Source organism: Bactrocera tryoni, chromosome 2 (assembly GCF_016617805.1).
Source record: "Bactrocera tryoni isolate S06 chromosome 2, CSIRO_BtryS06_freeze2, whole genome shotgun sequence".
Taxonomy (NCBI): domain Eukaryota; kingdom Metazoa; phylum Arthropoda; class Insecta; order Diptera; family Tephritidae; genus Bactrocera; species Bactrocera tryoni.
The window spans coordinates 6,803,132-6,825,057 of NC_052500.1; the positions used below are offsets into that span (position 1 = coordinate 6,803,132).

Here is a 21,926-nt window from a genome sequence, read left to right on the forward strand (position 1 = left end):
GGCAATTGTGCTTGTTTACATACCCATTTGAACCAGAAATGGATCTCCTCGCTGAACAAAATTTGGCTCGAAATCGTCAGGTCTTCTTGGAACTTTTCAAGAGCCCATAGCGATGTCGTTTGGAAAGGTCAAGCGGCTTCAATTCTTGCCCAAACTGTATTTTGTACAGTTTCCATTTAATATATCGACGTAAAAGTCGCCAAGTTGGTCCATACGTCAGTCGGAGTTGCTGCGAACGGCGCCGAATCGACTCTACACGGTACACTCTCAGCTACGGCTTCACTGCTTGCTGGGTCGAATATTATCCAATAATGAATGCTGGGTCTTCAGATGGGTGATGGTGTTGCGCATAGTATGCTCAGTAGGCCGATTATGTTTATCATATGTTGGCAAAGCGTGAACGTGATTCAGTTTGCTGTCCTCCAATGATATGCTTTTTGTAGATAGATACTCAAGGCTAAGTACCTGATGTACCTCAAGAGCTCTACGTAGGAGCTGTGAAAGAGCTAGGCACTCGCAGAGCATGTATAGAACCGTTTCCTCACTCACATTGAGTTTGCAACTGCGATTATTGTTCTGGAGCATTCCCATTTTATACTCGTATTCTTCTAATCGCCAATGCCCGTTAAGGTATGTATGTACATACATTTCCCGAACCTATTCAACAAGTTCTTTATTCTTGTCCTGTCATATTTTGGACCTATCTGTTTCGCATTTTGTTAAAGATTCCCATCTGTGTTGAGCTATTTGTTCAAATTTCCCGTTTGCTTTTTCGTTTTCGCCTGGCCGAGAACCCAAAGTTATGGACCGTCACTAGTAACCATTAGCTTTCCTACTGGTTAGACTTTTTTGTGATTTTGCAGAGAGTCAAAAGTAATAATCAACTGTTTTATATGTGCCTTTAAATGATCGCTTTATCTATAAAATTCATGAGAAGATTTGGCATGTGTTGCCCTTAAATATCTATGTAGGACAGATTGTTATAAATTTTCTAACAATTTTTTCCGACAAAGCTAATTTCGCCGTATATTTTACGAATTGCATGTTTTCGTGACACATCAATTGGAGCACTTACAAATCAAATAAAAAGACAGATTCCCGGAACTAATTTAGTGACACACGCTATGCAATTTGCTGAAGGTGATTTCATGTAGCCACTAATTACTTAAATATACGAACTCAATAATAAAAATTTCTTTGAATATTTTGCTTTTGTAACGAAATTTCAAATATTGCATGAGTTTCATAGGAAATCACTGGCATAAATTTGAATCTGTTTGATCATCTCCGATAATTTAATTCTCCGAAATGTGCACTTTCGTTGAAAGAAGAGTTCTGCCGTCAGAAACTATTTGTCGATCACATAATCTAAGTTCTATTAAGATGGACAGATTAATGATGCGTTTTTTACGAATTCCTTCGGGGCTTTAGTTTCTTTAGTATTAGTAATTCATTAGAATGATGCTCTTAAAAATTGGTAGCTAAACTAATCGAGAGGGCAGTATTTTATAGCCTTGTTTACACGATACGACACGAAAAGGCCTTCGGTGATAATTGTTTGTCGCGAGCAAGTGTTTTCGATTGGTACAAATTATTCAAAATCAACTAATGATCAACATGTCAGTAAAATAAAGGAATTGGTGCTTGAGAAGCGACGTTCAACAGTCAGCGATCTTTCTAGCATCGTTGGAATATAGGAAGGATCTGTGAAATACAGCCTTCCGAATACCAGGATGTCATGAAACGTATTCTTACTGGCGATGAGTCTTGGATCTTTGCTTACGATCTGTAAACAAGAAGTGAGAAGAAGCCGAAAACCACGTCAAAGTAGGTGAAAAATCAAAGTTATGTTGACAGTTTTCTTCAATCAAGTGTGGTGTACTCCGAATTCCTTCCGACCAACCAAACCATATATGTATATGTATTCTTGGGAACCCGTGGTCTACACCTATAAGGAAAAAAATTAATCAAAAATAGGTATTCACAAATTCTTACTTTTTTCGTTTGTATATACATATCTACATATGTAAGTATAAATATATATATTGATAGCCACATCTCGAGATAAAATGTGCTCTCCAGACGCCTATATACGAATATAAATAAGTATGTATGTTGATATATACATAAATGTGAAGCATAAAGTACCCTCATCATAAAAATATCTATATGTTTGTATGTGTATATCAACAAAACTTATCATTATGCCGCACAGTCAGACAGTCAGTGACCTGACTGAAGGCATACTTAAATTTAACTCCAATGCAACCTTGGGAGGGCATTCCTCAGCGACCATAAGTCAACTACTAATGACTGAGATAAATTTGCATTGTTTTTCTAGCGGTTAGCTTGTAAACAGAACACTACAAAAACACACTCACATACACATAAAATATTTGCATACATATGTATGTACATACATCAATTTAAGCACAACTGTTTGTTTGTGTGCTTGTGCTCACATTTAATTAGTCGGCGAATTAATTTTTGGGCATCAAAAGATTTGATATACTTACATATGTTATGTGCTTACATACAGTCATACTAGCATATAACATTAAGTGTAGCGAAAACATATTTATCGTGAATAAACAACAGTATATGTATGTAAGTTTCATAGTCAATGTTTTACAAAATTTTCCGCTCTTCAATATATATTTTTGTTTTTATTAAATAACAATAATAACAATGGCACTATGCCATATAACTTAATCCATATTGAGATAGATACGCCATGGCGTAGCGTGCTCATAACTTTTAGCCGGTAAGCGACAACGGTGTGGCTATATACATACATACATACATACCACAGTACTTTGCAAAATTAATGGTACTCAATTTAAGGAAATTATAATTTTATTAGAAAAAATATGTGAAGTTGAGATATTTGTATATTATAATACATACAGTACATTAAAATATTGGAAACCATATATTTTAAACAGATTATGTTAAATTAGGTCCTAGGATTAATCCGAAAATCTTTGGATCTCACTTGGACAAATATTTGTCTTCTGTGTTCCCCAAAAACTCTTTTAAGTACATCAACTGTTAGATCGGCAAAGCGTTTTGAGCTCACCATAACTTTATTCAGACAGTAAATGTCAAGCTTGGCCACTTCGCTGGGTTCTCCAAAGGTTTGTCTATCTAGATATTTCAATCTTAGTATGGCAAAAGCCGGGCAATTGAAGATAAAGTTATAAGCTGATTCCACATTTTCTTCCTCTTACTTTAATTTTGACTGGGTAGTTAAAAAAGTCTTTTGTATTTTGTCAATAGATGCCGTTGCAGTCTTATATCTCCAGTGCTACCCATCACATTGTGTCATACCTGTTCAAAAATGAGTGAAAATAATGAAGAAATTCGCTATATTTTGAAATTTTTTTTATAAATAAGGTAATAATGCCACGCAAGGAACCAATGAAACGTGTGAAGTTTACGGAAGCGATGCTGTATTAGTTCGTGTAGCACAACAATGGTTTACTCGCTTCCGTTCTGGAAATTTGATTATTCTGGTTGATTTATCGTTGAAAAAGCCCTCACATAAGCAGGCCTGATATCGTTAAGGAACTTAACATACAACAATAAGCTCGATGTTTGGGTGCCACATGAATTGTCTGTTAAAAATTTAATAAACCGACTTAACATCTGTGATTCTTTGCTGGAATGAAATGAAATCGAACCATTTCTGAAACGAATGGCAACAGGAGACGAAAAGTGTATCAAAAACGACAATAATGTGCAAAAAAGATCATGGTCCAAGCGTGGTGAAGCTTAACAAATGGTCGCAAAGCCACGATTGACGACACGAAAGGTTATGCTGAGTGTTTGGTGGGATTGGAAAGGAATCATCCTCTCTTAGCTGCTCCAGCCTGGTCGAACGATTGATTCTACATTTTACTGTCAGCAACTGATGAGATTGAAGCAACCAATCGAAAAAACCTTCCAAAACTGATCAACAGAAAGCGCTTCGTTTTCCATCAGGACAACGCTAGACCACACACATCTTTGATGGTTCGGCAAAAACTGGGAGAGCTTGGCTGGGAAGTTTTAATGTATCCACCATATATCACTGACCTCGAACCACCGTCGGACTACTATGTGATTCGGTCAATGCAGAACTCCCTTAATGGAGTAAAGGTGGTTTCAAAAATTAATTTTCGCCGAGAAACCAGAAAAGTTTTGCGCTGATATAATAATGTCTCTAGCGGAAAAATTGCAAAAAGTGGTCGATCAAAATAGTACATATTTGGTTCATTAAAGTTCAGTATAAATACAAAAAAACTACGTTGAAGTTTGATTAGAAATACGAAAAGACTTTTTCGACTACCCAATATTTAGTTTACGGGTAAAAGCTAAATTTTATAAAAGTGAATTTTGTAAATTGGTCTACTTTTAATACTTATTTCTCTAAGAATTTTCTTCATGCTCGATACCTGAGGTTTAGCTTTAAATATGTTCCGCAAGCGATCGTTTTCATGTTTTTCAATATCGAAAAAATTTTGTCGAACAATTATTGAAAATTTGTATATACATTAGGGTAGACCAAAACAAGTTTTTCATTACCGAAAAAGTTGACGAACGTTTCTCGAAAATTTTGATATATGCACATTAGGGTGAACCAAAAAAAAAAAACAAATATTGAATTTATGGGTTAAAATGAAATTATACACAGTGAAAAATATATCTTCAGGGGAAAAATACTGGTATCTACTTTAATTTTAGAAGTTGTCACTTAGCATTCAAAATTTCCAAAAGAAAGCACCAAAAAATAAGTTTTATCAAAAATAAAATAGCTTTTGAAGCGTCTAAGCTAAAACTTCTCAAATCACGGATTCTTGTAAATTATATAAAAATTTCTTAAAAAACTACTAAAAATAAATAAAAATATTTATTACAAAAAATAAATTAATTACTGCTGTACAATTACTTTTATGATCAACTGTTTTCGCTATAGTCTACTTATAAATACATACATACATATGTACCTACTGCTAAAGACTTGATTTGTGTATGTATTTGCATGTTTATTGCCTCACGAATGATTAGTAAAAGCCATGAAAATATTACTCAATAACAGCCGAGCGCGTTATCAGACACCAACGCGCCAACAACAACAGCAAAAATAATATTTTTTGAAAATATAAATTTTTTTTGCTTCTTTTTTCCATCATTGCATTAATAAAGTGCACATTTGTTGTTGTTTTGATGCGACTGCATAACAGATTGTCACATAAAACAAATCAATAAAACAAAAGACACGGAAAATTTTCATTTAATTTGCATGCAACAATGAAAAAATGCCGCAACGATAAGAAAAAAGGTGAGAAATATGCGATAAGGGGAGCGACAAGCGAGAGCGGTGAGTGTGGCTGTAAGCGGCGCTGCAAGATTTTATAGAAATGCAAATGAGAATTGCACGAGGCCTCATCGGACGACTACATTCGGGTGGGGTGGCAGGCGCTGCCAACAGCCAAGCGGTTGAATTAATAACAAAGCAATGCGATCGGCGATCAAAAAAGCCGGTCGCCGGCGGTAGTCGCTCCGCCAGCAGCCAGTATGGTTAGTGGCCACACACATGTCAAGTGTTGTGATATGCCTGACAGATGAGTGACTGTGTGAGTGACGAACTGTTGGTTACTATGTGTGTAGGTGTGTGTTTATGACCGCGCGGAAGCTGTCACCTCGCTAGTGACAGCATTTGCAAAATCCAATAGCACTTCTATGCGCACACACACTTGTCATACATACACACATTCCAATTTAATAACATTTCAAATGCACAATTGAAAAAATTATTGAGTGATTTGGCCACATATTACACGGCTGCTTGACTGCCTGATTGACGGTCTGTCCGAATGACTGAATAGTTGGTGTTTTGAATGCTGCTCGCAATTACTCGGTGATCTTGGCCATTAATTGGCAAGCAAGCGTGCGACTAAAATGCTTGGCACAGCACTAGCATGGGTGCTTATGATTTTAAGTGCAGTGGCGTGCATAGAAATAGTAGTAATCGTAGTAGATATGTATTTTTTAAAGAAAATTCGGGTGTTTATGTAAATATATACAGAGGCGTGCATAAAAATAACAGCAATGAGGAAAAATAAATATTTGAAGCAAAATTGTCGCTGTAAAGTCTGTTAGGTGTGTCGGTTATGCAGAGAGTTGTGGGTTCGAGTATCCATCACAGCAGAAACCAAAATTGCAGAGAGACTACTGTTTTGTTCTCCAAAAATTAGTATTTTATTTTATTGTTCGATTATTAATCGATTGTTTTAGTTAATATTTCGATTAATAATTATCGATTATTTCGATAAGTAATCTATCAATTATGGTATTTGCCTTTTTTTCAGCTCACCAATCGCAAACTTCTCGTCAGATGTTTTGTTTTATATTTCGCTATTTCGATTATTTAACGATGGTTTCAATTAATATTTCGATTAATAATTTATCTATTTCAATAAAAATATCTTCAGATATTTTATTAGTTTTTCGATTAATAATCGGGTTTTTTAATTAGTAGTCGATTATTTCAGTTTATATTTCGATTAATAATCGATAATATCAATTAATAATATTTCGATTAATAATTCTCGCTTACTTGTAAACCTCTTTAAAAATATATTACTTAAGTATTCTGTGATTATTTATCGATTGTTTCAATTAAAATTTTGATTAATAGTCTATCGATTATGGTATACTCCTTATTTTCAGATGACCAATCTCAAATCTGTTGTCATCAGATGATTTATTTAATTGTTAGCTATTTCGATTATTAATCGATTATTTCAATTAATAACTTATCGACTATTTCAATAAAGAATCTTCAGATATTTTTTTTTTTAGTTTTTCGATTAGCAATCAGTTATTTTAATTGATAATCGATTATTTCAGGTTACATTTCCATAAATATTTCGATTAATAGTTGACGCATGTGTTGTAAAACTCCTTAAAAATATATTATTTAAATATTCTGTGATATGTCGTCATACAAATGACTCAACTTCGAAAAAACCGACATGTTTCGTTATATAATACTGTCAATCAGAATATCTATAGGCTAACCCACTAAAGGTTCATTGAGTACAAGATTACGCTACTCGCTATGTTGGGACGTTTGTAGACATATTGAGCTATTATCAGAATTTGCGAAAGTAGAAATATCAGAAATTTTGGGTAGTTTTTGTTGTTTGAATGATGGGACCTCTCTTCTATAGACGTCGACATAAAAACCGGAGTCTAAAACTACACTTAAGTTGATTATTAGTACTATAGATCTTCATTCTCAACTTGTCTTATAGGGTTGAACGATTTTTATAGTTCAAAAACAACTAGTGATGATCATGAAGAGGCTCTCGAAAATAGGTAATAACGTTTCTTGGTAAGATTGGTGAACTATCGCATGCCTGCTGAAACATTTTTCAACTTTTTTATAGCCATCAGTATCTGTAGAACTCTTTCCCACGGTCAAGTGCATACTGACTCACTAACACACCGACAAAAAATATAGATTAGCCGGCATTATAAAATAAATGTGATGTTGATTTATTCATAACACGTTTCCCTAATATTTATACAAATCTAATTAACACACTAACTAATCTTAATTGGTCAAACGACTTTGCCATTTTATTGCACACAAGTGTACACCTGTGCAAAGTACACACACATACAGCCATACGTAGATTTCCAACTTGATTCCGTATTGTCTACACGTTATCGTGCGCCAAAACAGCAACAACTACAACGAGGCATATTTATTTCTAGCGTTTATCTCTCCTGTCTTCTCTTCGAATATTTGATATTGTTTTTGTTTTCATTCAAATATTTACCAAAAAACAGCTGTGTGTAAATGTTGTTTCTATTTTTGGAGCTTATCACCTCAAATGTTCCAGCGACTGCCGATAAAGCAGGAAGATGATAAGAGAAAACATGTTTTGAGTAAAAAGTGAATGCTTGGCATAACAACCTGAAATGGCGAAATTAAAAGTGTAAACAGTTGTTCGCTGAGCGCTCGGCAAAATTCAAAGACAAACAAACTAAATTATTGAGGTTTGCTTAAATAAAATTAATCAAATTACTAGTTGAATGTAAGGTGCAAAATTTTTAAAGTATTATGTGCACACAAATGACTTGGCAAATTTGTTGGGTCTATTGGTTGGGAGCTCACTTTTAAGCAAATAACTAGTTTATCAGGTGTTAAAGAAAGAATCATATAAATGTTTTGTTGAAAAGAAAATTGTATATTTATGATCTAACAAAACACCCTGTATATTTCTTAGACATGCTATTGAAAGATGTCATTATGAATAGGTGATAACTTCATTATTAATAAACTTCCTTCTTTTGATACCGTCACCAAGTAAATACGCGTTTTACTCTGCTCACTCTAACAGGTTATGGGCTCAGCACAGTTCCACTGGATATTTTTTTGCTCGAAGGATACTAAGCGATATGTCTAAATTGTGCTCTTGATGCTATAACTGAGTGCTTTTCGTGACATTATCTAAGCAACAACTCTTAGCTTAAGAATGGTACTTTTTTAGTATCATCATTGTAAATAGATTTCTAGAAATGTCTTTTGAGATTCTAGCTTACAACCGCAGAAAATAATATTCTAATAGAAAGCCCACCAATGAAAAACCTGCTCTCAGAACAAAATTTGTTGTAAGTGGAGATTTGAGCATTGCCTTGGCGCGCAAACGATGGCTTTTAACCCTGAAAAACATTCTTTAAAGTTTATAAAGAGCCCATTATCATTGCCTTAAATATGTCCAACCACGTGTTTTGTTAGTTAAGGTACAAGTTCGAGTTCTATATATTAATTAAGTTAGCACTGCACACATCCGTATATTTTTGTACACCTTTATCAATGCGATTTTGGGAGTATAAAAAGGTATACATGAGCATGAAATTTCTGCTAATAGTAACAGAAATTTCATGCTCATATTTCGCTTGGTAATATCCAACAATGGCTATGTTTAACCTATAGACGACTGTAATTCTTTCATGGTTAACAAGGTTATTCCACCTTCTGTTGATTAATGTTTGTTTCTTAATAATAAAAATTTATGATTGATTCTCTTACGTAGTTTTAAAGTATGAAACCATAGCATACCTTCAGGCGGTAGATCGTCGTTTTGATAACAACTGGTGTACAATTGAATCGAAGTTCAAAATTCAAGTAGTTTTCCAAGCTATCTAAGTGGTTTTTAACTCATTTAATGCTTTTTCTAAGAACGTTTCAAAGATGGGCCGAAATTCTTCTGACGAGCCATAGAGTTATATCTAATAATATCCGCCAGATGTTATGCCAACGATTTTTCCAGTCCTCGAAACACTTTTCAGAAGCACTTTATTGAATGGAATTTTGTCTTATCTTTTCGATTGGCTGAAAATTTGTTCCATTCCGATGATTGTTGACTTGTTTACATGTCAAACTCATAGACCCATGTCTCTTTAGCAGTTATATTGCTATCTATGACTGTGGGATCAGAATTTGAAAAAGATTCAGATTTTTCTGGATGAGTCAAGCAGAAACGGGTTTCATACCCAAAATAACCACCAAAATCGTTCTAACGGACTTGCTAGAGATATCGAATTCTCTTGACATCTTTCTAACTCTTGCCTGACGATTTATAAGACCATATCCTTCACATTTTTAACATTTTCATCAGTGGTAGAGGTAGTAGTCTAGAACCAGGCATGTCTTCAACGATCTCTCGACGAACTTTGTAAACTTTATATCATTCGCAGACTTGTCTTTTTGATAAAACTGAATCACAGTAAGCCTTTTCCAACATTTGCAATGATTCCGCACACGAAATTTGGTTAGAAATACAAAATGTGAGGCAAATTATTTTTTTGAATGCTCGTTTTCTGTAATATTTTAACATTGAAGTTATTATAATTATAATTGTTATACTATTTCTATTACATTTTTTATACATTTTATTTATTGAAACCTTCAAGTAAATTTTATAAATAAATCCTTTTTTATATAAAAATTCAAATTCTCACATTGCTGCACAGTGCGATCAAAAAGCTTACGTACACATAGTATCTACAAATAGCTGAATAAAGAGAGCGCTTTACTGAATCAAATATACAAACACATTAAAACTTTAAGATCAACGAAAAGTGCTAAAGCTCTCGTTTTGGCAGCTTTCGCTGAATAAGCTTTTTGCCGAGCTTTTCATATTTGCTAGCTTTCTGTTTGTTGTTACGTTTGCTTGCTTGCATTTAACGCTTGGTATCGCTAGTATTTGGCGTGGAAATACATATGCATATGTATTTATATATGAAAGCATAGCTTTAGAAGCATTGTATGTATGTGTGCATATCAGAAAAATGCATTTCGCGAATGCTCTTCAAATAATGCAGTAGAAAATGCAAAATTTTTTTTTTAATGCAACCGCCCATAAGGAGAGCAGTATGGAGAGTTGCCAGATATGGACTTTTCGCTGTCAGAATTTTATGTTTTTTTGTGAGATCGGCAGAAGGTTGTTTGCCGAAAAATAATCGACCGAGAAATAGACTTTAGCTTTGTTAAAAAAAGAATAAATAGTAGGGGTATACCATTTCCACACAGATTGGTATTATGAATTCTGTAGAGCTTATTGAGGAGAACTTATCATTCAGCCTCATTAGATATGATGTATTCCGTAATAATTTGTTGTTCAATTTCATTCATATTCGAAGCATGAAACGAAGTATAATGAAATCGGGCAAGTAGATCCCTAACTTAGACTTAGTTCGGCTTTCTTTAGGATTATTGGAATACAGTCAGTCAGTCAATCAACTTTAAAATATATTTTTGAATTACCGCCAAATGGCGTACCACATAAACTACTGTGAAGTGCTCTGGTAAGACCGAAAAGCGCCGTCAAACTATCACTGTTAATTTCAAAAAATGCTTCATTAGAAAAAGCTACCGATTTACTTTCTTTTATTAGTTTTGGGATGAACTTATAAAATAAATAAACGGAATTGCTTACACCTACAAGTTCAAATAAATGCGATCTCTAATGAGATCTTTCTCCCTCTCTCTTTCTCTTTTTTCACTCTCTCGTTTACAAGTTCACTGGATGCTAGTTGTAACTACATGTACCTCTCTCTCTCTCTCTCTCTTTTTCTATTACGTCAATATTGTAATGCCTCTCTCTCTCTTTTACGATTCCGTCATTATTGCAATTTAAAGACTCCTTCGAGAACTTTTTTGAATAGATGAGACTTGAAGATCAATAAAATTTTATAGCCAAAAAAAAACTATATTATATTTGTCTGGATTTTCCGATATTGTTAATTCTTAAACGAAGAAATTACGAATGGTGACACTTCATTGAACTCAACTGTGGAGAGAAACGATGATGGAAAAGACAAGACATGCTACTTTCCTTTTACCATATGTTACCTCTTCACCATATATTTTACCACTTTCGCTTATTTTTAGCCAAGACATATCTAATTAATCTATAAATATTCCATCCAACGAAGTTTAAGTTTAAAAACGTAACTGAAAATCACATTCATATTATAGAATACTCTCCTTCCTGGTATAAATATTTCCAATGCACACATTCAATAATTGGCGAAATCTTATCTAGAAGACACTTGCAAAAATACCGAATAAACAAGAATTCTCCTTCAGATAAGAACCGTCAAAGTACAAATACAATGTTTTGTGACGATAGTACCGCTATCACCGAGTGCCTAAGGTAATTACCAATGTCTTACATGTAAAACATCAACTAATCTGCAAGTACTTTGATTAAAAATCGATAATTTAGAAGCAAACGCATAAATCAGAGAGAGAGAAAAAAATACAGCAAAAAAAATTTCCACTTGACAATAAAACACATAATGCAACTCTGTTCCCGGCTGCTTTCATATTAATATTTGAAATTATAACGAGCAAAGTAAAACAAACGGAAGGAAACAGAAAGCAGTGAGTGAGCTAGCGAGAAAGTGAGGCACCAGCTACAAACAGAGCTTTGCAAGCAGTGCCCGAGCTTAAGCTGGACTCTTTTGAAAAGAGCCACTGCTTATTGAGCATAAATGGCCGAGCGAAGAGCGCACCTTGCGAAATTGAGCAAGCGCGATGGAGTAATTGAAGCGGCTAATGGCTCCCGCCGTTCATGAACACGCGAATTCGCTCCCTGCTTTCGTTAACTTTCACAGCGCCACGAACAAATAGCTGTGCATGTGTGTGTTGTTGTGAGGCGCGCTGGCAATGTTCTTGCGCCTAGCTATGGGCTCTCCGTCCCCATCTCCAGCGCTGGCGCGAACAGTTCGCTTCCAGCACTCTTCAAGCGCGTATCGGTTTTTAAATATTTCACTCGAGCCATATACCATATTCATATTGATTTTCATAACGCGCCGTCGCAACGTTTACGGTCACGAGCGCAAAACAAAAATACTTATTACATATTTGTTTAAGTTGTTGAAGAGACAACAATCGATTTACTTAATTATTTGCTTACGTACTTATGTAATTAGTTGTGACTTACGTGCACCTAATGTACATAATGAGCAGGCATGCTTCTTGTGCTTTACTTATTTGCTTACAAGTGATTTGTTGATTTGGAAAATAAGAAGAAGCAGAAAATTTTCAAAGTGTCTGTTAAGTTTTTGCAAAAAAGTAAAATTTCATACTTTTAATGGAAGCTCTATTAATATTAACTTAAAGCCGCATTGCCAATAGTTTTGCTTAACAAAGTTTACTTTAGGAAGTGCTAAACGCTCGTGGTAACACGCCTAAACCGTTAATTGTTGGCAACAGAACAAGTGTAAATGCAAATAAATAGAAAAATCTAAAAGCAAAAAGAAATAGAAAAAACTTAAAATTATTTACAAACCTACTAAATAGTTGAAGTGTTTCCTAGTTTGCCCATGCAAGGCGCGTAAACGCAGCAGTAGCGGGCACAGAGCGTTTAAATACAACAAAAAACAACAAACAAAAGCGTAAACAAACCAACTAAACAATCGGGCGTGACAAAAAGGGGCTCCACAACGCAAAGGTAATCACGTTTTGCTGCTAAAAATTAAAGAAACAAATATTTAAAAACATTTGTATATTTTAAAATTTTAAATTAACAAACTAAAATTGAAAATTCATAAAAAATACATTTTCAGAATTTATATCAGCAAAAGTAAAAAATATATAATGAAATAATAAAAAAAAGCTCAAAATTTAAAAATTTATAAAATAATAAATTTCTAAAAATTTATATCAACAATAAAGTAAAAAATAATATTAAAAAAATGAAAACTTTATAAAAAAATACATTTTTAAAAATTTTCTTCCAATAAAAAAAGTAAGAAATTAATAATAAAATATTAAAAAAAAAAAAATGTATATCAGCAAAAATTTATAGTAAAATAATAAAAAGTAAAAATTTAATATTAAAATAATAAAAAAAGTAAAATTTAATATTAAAATATTTAAAAAAACAAAAATTTAAAATTTACAAAAAATACATTTTCAAAATTTTATATCAACCACCAACAATTAAAAATTAATAACAAAATATTTTAAAATTTTATATAATAAAATTAAATTTTTTTTACAAAACAAAAAAATTAAAGTATGACTATTTAAGTTAAATGTACAGTGACTACAAATATTAATCGCTCAAGTTGTTTTTGTATATAAAAAACTGCATTATTTTGGTGAAATTGTGAAAAAATCAGTTTTTCTATAAAATACGTTAATGCCGTATAAAAAAAATAGGATAATAAAAATAACATGCTTACTTGTCAAACCTGTCAAATCAGTCTAAAGATAATAATATTATGGAGAACAAATATGATAACCAGTTATATATATTTTTAATTCATATTGATCAAAAAAAAAATAAACAAATAAATCAGTTAAAAAATTGAAATAAATAAAAAAATAACAAAAAAAAATAAATGAAAAAATAACAAAAAAATAAATAATATAACCATCAAATAAAAGTTGAACAACTGCTTTGAAAAATCCATAAAGTCTGTTAGGTTGAGAAGCACGACAATAAAATAATATTCCCGTGCTTGAAAATGAAGCTGTTCTCACTGGTTGTAAACTAAAAATTACAATTTTTTCCTTGCAATTTTCGCGCTTATTTGATACCATCACTTATATTCTTCTTCTTTATTTGTGTAAACACCGATTACGTGGTTATAGCCGGGATTCTTCTTTCCATTGGGGGTGCTTTATATGTGGCAGGTCCCAAACCCAGCGCACAAGGCCATCACTCTATGGACATAACATATTCAGGTTGCCTGTAAAATTTCCACAAACTTGCCCTGTGCAAGCTTAGTTTAGATTAGGTTTTCCAATTTGACAGATCTTTTATAACCCTTTATACAGATTCCTGGAGACAAGAACCCAATGGGGAAAAATTTCTATTTTTTTTCTAACAACAAGAGCTGACAGGAAACAACTTGTCATTAAGCCCTTTTATATGCCTTCTATTTCTATTCGATATCCGCCGATGATGTCAGCACTTTAATTGTTTCAATATAGACTCTTTGTGTCTTAGGGTTTAGCGAAAAGGTACTCATATATTCTTAAGTTATCTACAGAATTTCAGTAAACTTGTTCAAGCACCCGATAAAAATATTGCATCCACAGGCTTATTTACTTTAACCTTAAATGACTTGCAAATATTTAGTGCTTCGATATATTCCACAAAGTGTTTATATCTCTTTTATTGCTCATTATTTCTTTGTTCGTATTTTTATATCGTTTTTGTACTTATCCGTTGTTGTAGTTGTTTTTGCCCTTTTGCTTAATGTATTTGCACTGTACATTTCATAATGTTCTCTTTATTGTCACCGCCATGCCGTCATGTGACCACATGCCACAAATACCCATGAAAGCAATGAGCCATTCCCGCCGCGCGCCACACCCCTTGGCGGGCTACACGCTTCACACCTCCCAAACGCTCCCAACACACATTTAAAGACTTATTTCATTTGCCATTTTGACGCTATCGCGCCTTAGCGGCTTAACTGATCAAACGTGTCGCGCTGTCAACACAGTTACCAACTAAATAAGTGACTACCCAATTTTTTATACAATATTTTAACTATTTTTAAATATACTTGAAAAGCGTAACAGCGCCCGAAAAGGCACAGAAATAATGACTAAATTAAGCAATCCACACGATGAAGGATGGCGGAAGGCGGCAGGTGGTGCGGTGTTGCAAAGCCATCGATCACGCGAAAAAGCGCTACTATTTGCAAGAAAAAAGTATTTAACAGTTAATAATGAATAAAAACTTTAAGCCAATAACAGGCGGCAGCCGACAGGCGTTAGGCGTTGGCTGCCTTTATGAAAGCGTCCAATAAAAACCTTTTAATTCACTTTAATCCCTTGTGAAAAGCAACATGCCACTGTCGGATTACGGCGGTTCCACGACGTTTGTGGCAGTCTCAGCGCCAGGCACACAGAGCTGTAGTGGGGTACTCCAGCGTTTGTGGGACTGCCGTGCGCATTGCACTCAACAGCAAGTGCGGCGATTTTCATTTGCCTTGTTATTTTCGCCTTTTGTCCGTCCACCGACTGTCTTTTTAACGGCGGTGATTTATGTTTATCGCTCGTACGATCGCTGCAGCGTCTATCGCCCGCTAATTTCTTGATTTACTACCTTGTTCGCAGTTTGCTGCTTTCGATGTTTGTTTTGTTGCCACTTTGCTATTTTCAAATTGGTGGTTGCCAATTAACGCGTTGCTGCACTATATTTTATATTTATCTTTAATTGGCGTTGATTTTACTGTGTAATTTATTTGTAAAAATTTATTGTTGCCAATAAAATGCGACAATTAAAATAAGTACATACTTATGGCAATTGAAAAATATAAAAAAAATCAGCTGATCATATCTTCCTATTCTACATGCCTTATAGGATTCTTATTTACTCAGCGCTTGTTAGGTTGGAACAATATTGGTATAGAACGGGAACCTTGTTTCAACCTCAAACAAGTTAAGATTTGCATAAACGCTTACAAAACATTGAGCTTGTAAGGCAAAGGCTTTATTTTATATTTATAATTTATATACTTTTATTGAAAGCAACCAATTGTGTATAGTAAAACTAGATATTTTCACGATTTTGGCCTTTCAGTGTACTTTGTTTTAATTATTACTTGATCTTCGTTTCACTATGACCTTAGCATTAACTTTTACTAAAATTGCAATTCTGCTCGGCATGAAATTTGTGATTGGATGATTTTTACAACCTTTCTTTATAGTTTGAAAGTAACGAATCGAACACCAACCACGCCTACTTCCTATCTGTACATACGATTTTAAATTTCATCAAATTCCTTCACTTTACAAAAGATAAATCGAACATCAGTGAGGATAGCGGAATAAGACTTGGCACATATATGTGTGTATGTAGCTTGTCTAATCTCCTTTGTAAAAAAGGTCGAGATCGGGTCATATATTTTTTAAACCGTGAACCCGGGTGTATTAAGTTTGCGAGAAACATCTAGTAACAGTTAGTAGCACCCAGAAGCAGTCGTTGGGGACCTTAAAAATTATATATGTAAATGTTCACCAGGTTTTAGTCGATTTATATTTCTATATTCTGTATATAAGCGACTTTGTCCCTCTGTTTTTGAGATAGGTTAGGTTAGAAGACTGATTCCTCAGCAAGGCAGGGTACCACACTGAGACTGCTAAGTGAAACAATCCTTTATGAAGCCATACGAAAAACTCCTATAGGTGACTATCAGCTATCGGCAAAACGCCCTGAACCTAAAACGAATCTGCTTAGGTGTTTTATTTCTAAATCTGCCTTATCACCTGAATGTCGAAAAATACGAGATCCAAGCTGTTTTTGCATTGAGACAACCGGGGCATTCGGGGAGGAAGTGTTGAGATGATTCTATCATATCCTTTTCGAAATAGCTAAAGCAGCTAGAATACGGTTAGATGTTCAATCTTACTGCTTGAATTTTGATCCGACAGTGTCCAGTTAGAACTCCTACAACCATTGAAAGGACCTTGCCGAGAAATAAGAGTTCCTTACTCCTTTTACGATTAACCATGCGCCATTAAGATTTTAAGACAGTCCAGTAGTGAGCCTCAAGAAGCCAACGGAGCTTTTACCTGTTATTGAGGCTGAGGCACCTGTCCTCATCAGCCTTACAGTTTCCTGCAATACCGCTGTGGCCAGGCACCCAACCCAGTCTAATCGTAAAATAACTCAATAAGGAGATTCCAAGTGTAGCCAGGTCCTTTCCCACCTGGTCTTTCTCCCGACGGGTACGGCGTCGAATCAAAGCTGGAGTGCTTTTTGTCTTTATGCCATAAGAAGTGCACCTGTGAAGCGTATTAAAGTTTCGGTGTTATCGAATGTTAACGTTATTTCTTGTTTTTAATAGTTTTTAACACTTTTCGATTTCTTTTTTATTTATTTAATTTTAGTTTTTTTATTTTAATTATGTTCTTTTTTTATTTAATTTTGCTTTAACTTTATTTTTTTTTATGTACATGTACATACATATGTAAATTTTTTTCATATTTTTTTTTTAATTTTTACATTGACATTTTGAATTTTTAATTCGCAGTTTTTGTTTGATTTAATTTTTTTCAATTTAATTTTGTTATTTTTTTTTTTTATTTAATTTTTTTTTTTCAATTTTTTTTGTTATTTTTTTATTTTTATTTTATTTTTTTTATTTTTTTATTTTTGTTTTTAATAGTTTTTAACACTTATTTTATTTTTTTATTTAACTTTAATTTTGGCATTTTCAAAAACTATTTATTTGTATTTAATTTTTTTTTATTAAGTTTCATTTTTTTATATTTATATTATTTTTTCATATTTTTTAATTATATTTAAATAAACATTTTGAATTTTCATTTCGAAATTTTTAATTCCTTTCTCATTGACTCGCATTAACCTCACCCCAAAATCAATGAGTGTGGCAATAAGGCACACCACATTACAACATTCCTGCACAAAAGTGCATCTTCACCGAGACAATATGCAAATATGCGCTTTTGTATGTGTGCGCGTGTATGTTTAAAAATTTACGATTAAATAGGTGCTTAATAAATTTGCTTAATAAAAGCGCAACAAGTTGTTTATACAAATCGCGGCGTCTTCTCTCTCAAGGTCAATGCATTATTGTTTGCAATATTTTGTAAAACCAAAATTCCCTGCCGTCTTTATTTTATTTAATTCTTTTTTGCGATTTTACTTTGTAATGCCGTTATGGCTGTCGGGTCATTTAGTGGCGTGTTTCATAAAAAATCTTACCTTAATTATTCAGTCGCCGCGAATACGCGGCTTTAAGCGGTGCAGCAGCCGACCCAGTCCTACAGTGCTGTCCTAATTATCAACACATTTGCACATAAATATAATTATTTAATATTTATGCGCTGTTAAATTAATTGTTGAGTGTATGTGAGTAAGTGAAATTTATGTGAAATTAATGCCAGTGCGCCAGCTGAACTTTCCTGCCGGTTAAGTGAAGCTTATAGTGGCATTAAATGGAAGCGTATTGTTTTGATATGTTTGTGTGTGTGCATTAAGGATAAATTGCATTAAAAGTGAGCAAGTGTAAGCTAATTTTCCACGAAAGTAAGTTTATGTAAATATATACATATATATATTTTTTGGAAATTTTGCAAAAAATTATTTTAGATGTGCATATGTATTTGATAAAATATAAATATTTTTGTATTTGCAATGAGCGACTAATGCGCATTTCACACCTGCAACCGCTGCCGTAGAGTAAATACATGTGTTTTGATAGGTAAATTTAAGCGCACATCTGTACATACTGATATATGGGATGTGTTGTGTAAATAGTCGATAAAATATTGCAGTTAAAATTTTTCTTTCAAATAGCAAACAACCATGAATTCCGCACAAATGTTCTTTCTTTGAATTATTTGTATGCAGCGCTGTCTATTTCAATTATATATACACAATATATATATATATATATATATATATATATTTTAATATCTATATACCTGCGCATCCAACCAAACACTTGTGTGGTTCTAATTTTCTTGCGGAATTTATTGGCCTAACTTTATGACCGTCTTTCAATCAAGTACTAGCGCTTGCTCGTCAGCACTTGAGCATTGGCAGATAGCAAAGTAGATAAATAGTTTTGCAATGAAAGACAAAATATAAATAAAAATAGTAATAAAAACTACAGAAAATGCTTTTAGAGGCTTTGTGGTGGGAACGCGGCCAAATGTTTACTTTTTTTTATTGCCATAATTGAAAAAAAAAATATTAATTTTGGTATTATTAAGACAACTAAGCTTGAGTAGTTTTAAAAAACATTCTTTCGATTTCCAACTAAGAGTTTATTGACCATTTTAGTTTCTTATCAAATAAATATACATACTTAACGATATTCTGCATATAGCACCCGTAGACTTAGACGACATATGTACTGCTGCGACGGTTGCTATCAGACTTCCAGATGCCAGACACATTAAGGGTCCCAGAGTGGAACATTTCGAAATTCTTTCGCATCCTCTGCATCTCTGATAACTTGGACCACTGCGCCGGGGAGAATATTTCTTGCGCCATCTTCTCAGCGCACATAACTCCGGAAGTGGAAAGTGCACTTTTTCGCAGACTGATCGAAGCTCAAGGGAGAGTTGGAGGTGGAGTCGTCTGTCGGAACTCTCAATCAGATCTTGTTTCAGACTGCCAAGCTTAAATAGAAAATGTAAAGCCGATGAACTCGTTAGAAACGACACACTTACCTAAATACTCTTCATTAGAATGGGAATGAGCAGCTGTTCCACTCTCTCTGACAGTCGGCCGCGGGATCTCAGCAAGCAAGAACAAGGATTTCTATAAAGATTTCTTTCAACATTTTTTAGAATGAATACTATAGATAGGATATAATGAAATAATACGAAGACAATTAGACAGCGCTTACGCGATTATAGCCGAGTTGCCTACATCAGGGCCCTTAAATATAAAATTTTATCGACTAAGACGGTTCCATAATATAAAACGGAGTTAAAAGTAATAATATATCAAATTATTACATGCGATATATATTTATTATATCCTGAACATAATATATTTATATTGCCACGAAGTTTGCAATACCCAGAATGGAACGTCGGGGACCTTTTAAAATATACTTATAATAAATGATCAGCATGATGAACTGAGTCGATTTAGCCATGCTCCTGCCTGTCCGTCTAGCGTCTGTATATACGCGAGCTAGCGCCTTAGGTTTTGAGAAATCGATCAGAAATTTTGCACACGTCCTTTCTTTTTTCTCGGAATGGGCGATATGCAAACTTAACGATAGGAATCAAGTTTTTGTAAGGAATCTCTTGTATAAGGAAAGGGTATTAACCACAAACTGAAATCTTTGAAAAGAACTAATTCATATATTCTCCTATTTTTTAACTTTTGAACTGTTTTTCGAAATTTTTATTATTACTATCTATAAATAAATAATTTCCATTTTATTTCACATGAAATATTTTCACGCCTGAAAGCATGCTATAGATTATGAAAATTTTAGAAATAAATATTTAAGCGCATAAATAGAAACATTATTTTATAAACAATAATTTTGTTGTATAAAATCTCAATTATAACTTCCGTTATCCGCCGATATACAAACCTAGCCATAGCAGCAATATGTATATAAAAATACCAAAACAAAAGTGAAGCGTCCACTAACCAGATGCCCACATTGATATATCGATATACAGCAGCACAATTTATTTGAATAATTCATGGTACCATTACTACAAATACTACTTTACAAAAACAAATATATTTTAATTCCGAAGCCAACGTCAATGAGTACAGCTCATGAAAGGCAAATAAGAAAGCAGACATGACTGATGAAGATAGCTATTTATAAAAAATTTATCATTGTTATAACTGCAAATACTTCTCATCGCTATCTATACAAACATATACATACATTTATTTATATATGTTAACCCTACGGGTGAGTTCTTTCAATAATTCCGTACAAATATAGCATAGGAAATTTTCTCTTCAAGGCACCAATGACCTAACAGACCAATCTAGAAAAATTGTCGCCATTTTTTTACACACATGTTCATATACACATACATATGCATAAATATACGAGTTTGCAATGAGTAATTGTGCTCGCCTAACTGTTTTGCGCTGTGTGAAGATTTTTTTAAGATCAACTGCCGCGAGCAATAATAATGAATCTATTAGAATGACAGTCACACGAATTAAACAAAAATTGTGAAGTCAGAATGTGTCAACGCCGACATTAGGGTGGCACATTTATAATTCGTTAAATATTTAACTCTGCAAATTTCTTTTGAATTGAGTTTGTTTGCCAAACCTTTCTAGAAAAATTTCATATAGAATTTGAAATATTTATTTTCATAATTCAGGGTTCTCTTCTTGAAAGTAAGTAAGTAGAGAGTACTCTCTTGTGAGATACATGCAATAATTCATAATTTTCTTATTTTTGGAATTGAAAAAAATAAATTATGCTATCAATCTAGATTCTAGAAAGAAACCCTCACAGTAAAAGCGAGTGACAAAGAGAGTATACGAGAAAGAGATATGACTATTCTCTCGTCTTAAAAGTGTCTTTTGCGAAGTACTTCTTGAAATCTAAGCTTTTAATTTTTTCTTAAATTAATTACTTATCAAAAAACAAAAGAAATTCTATGGCTCACCCTAATAATTATTAGCTGCCGTCTTGGCACGCAACAGGAAAATGAGGGAATTTATTAAAAAATGGCATGAAGTGCAAAAAGCAAGCATTTGGTACTACGAAAGCGTGCAGTATAAATAGCCAGTACACCAATAGCAGCACGCACACATTGAGAGACACACACACACGCTCAAACAAACATACAAACAAAATATTTGCACGACTTCGGAATCAACTCAAATTAACTCAATGCAGTGCAGCAATGGCGGCAGTAA

At 33.5% G+C, this 21,926-nt stretch overlaps 1 protein-coding gene across 6 annotated transcripts in view; it reads left to right on the forward strand.

Moving 5' to 3' along the window:
* Positions 1-21,926, forward strand: part of LOC120769801 (cGMP-dependent protein kinase, isozyme 2 forms cD4/T1/T3A/T3B) — a 134,347-nt gene that overhangs the window by 20,574 nt on the left and 91,847 nt on the right. Inside the window, exon 1 of one of the 6 annotated variants that reach the window (XM_040096993.1) lies at positions 12,329-13,019. The exons of the other annotated variants lie outside the window; for them this stretch is intronic. The gene's annotated coding sequence lies outside the window, so the exon portion shown is untranslated. Of the gene's footprint in view, positions 1-12,328; positions 13,020-21,926 lie in introns of those variants that run through there. 6 annotated transcript variants of the gene reach the window in all.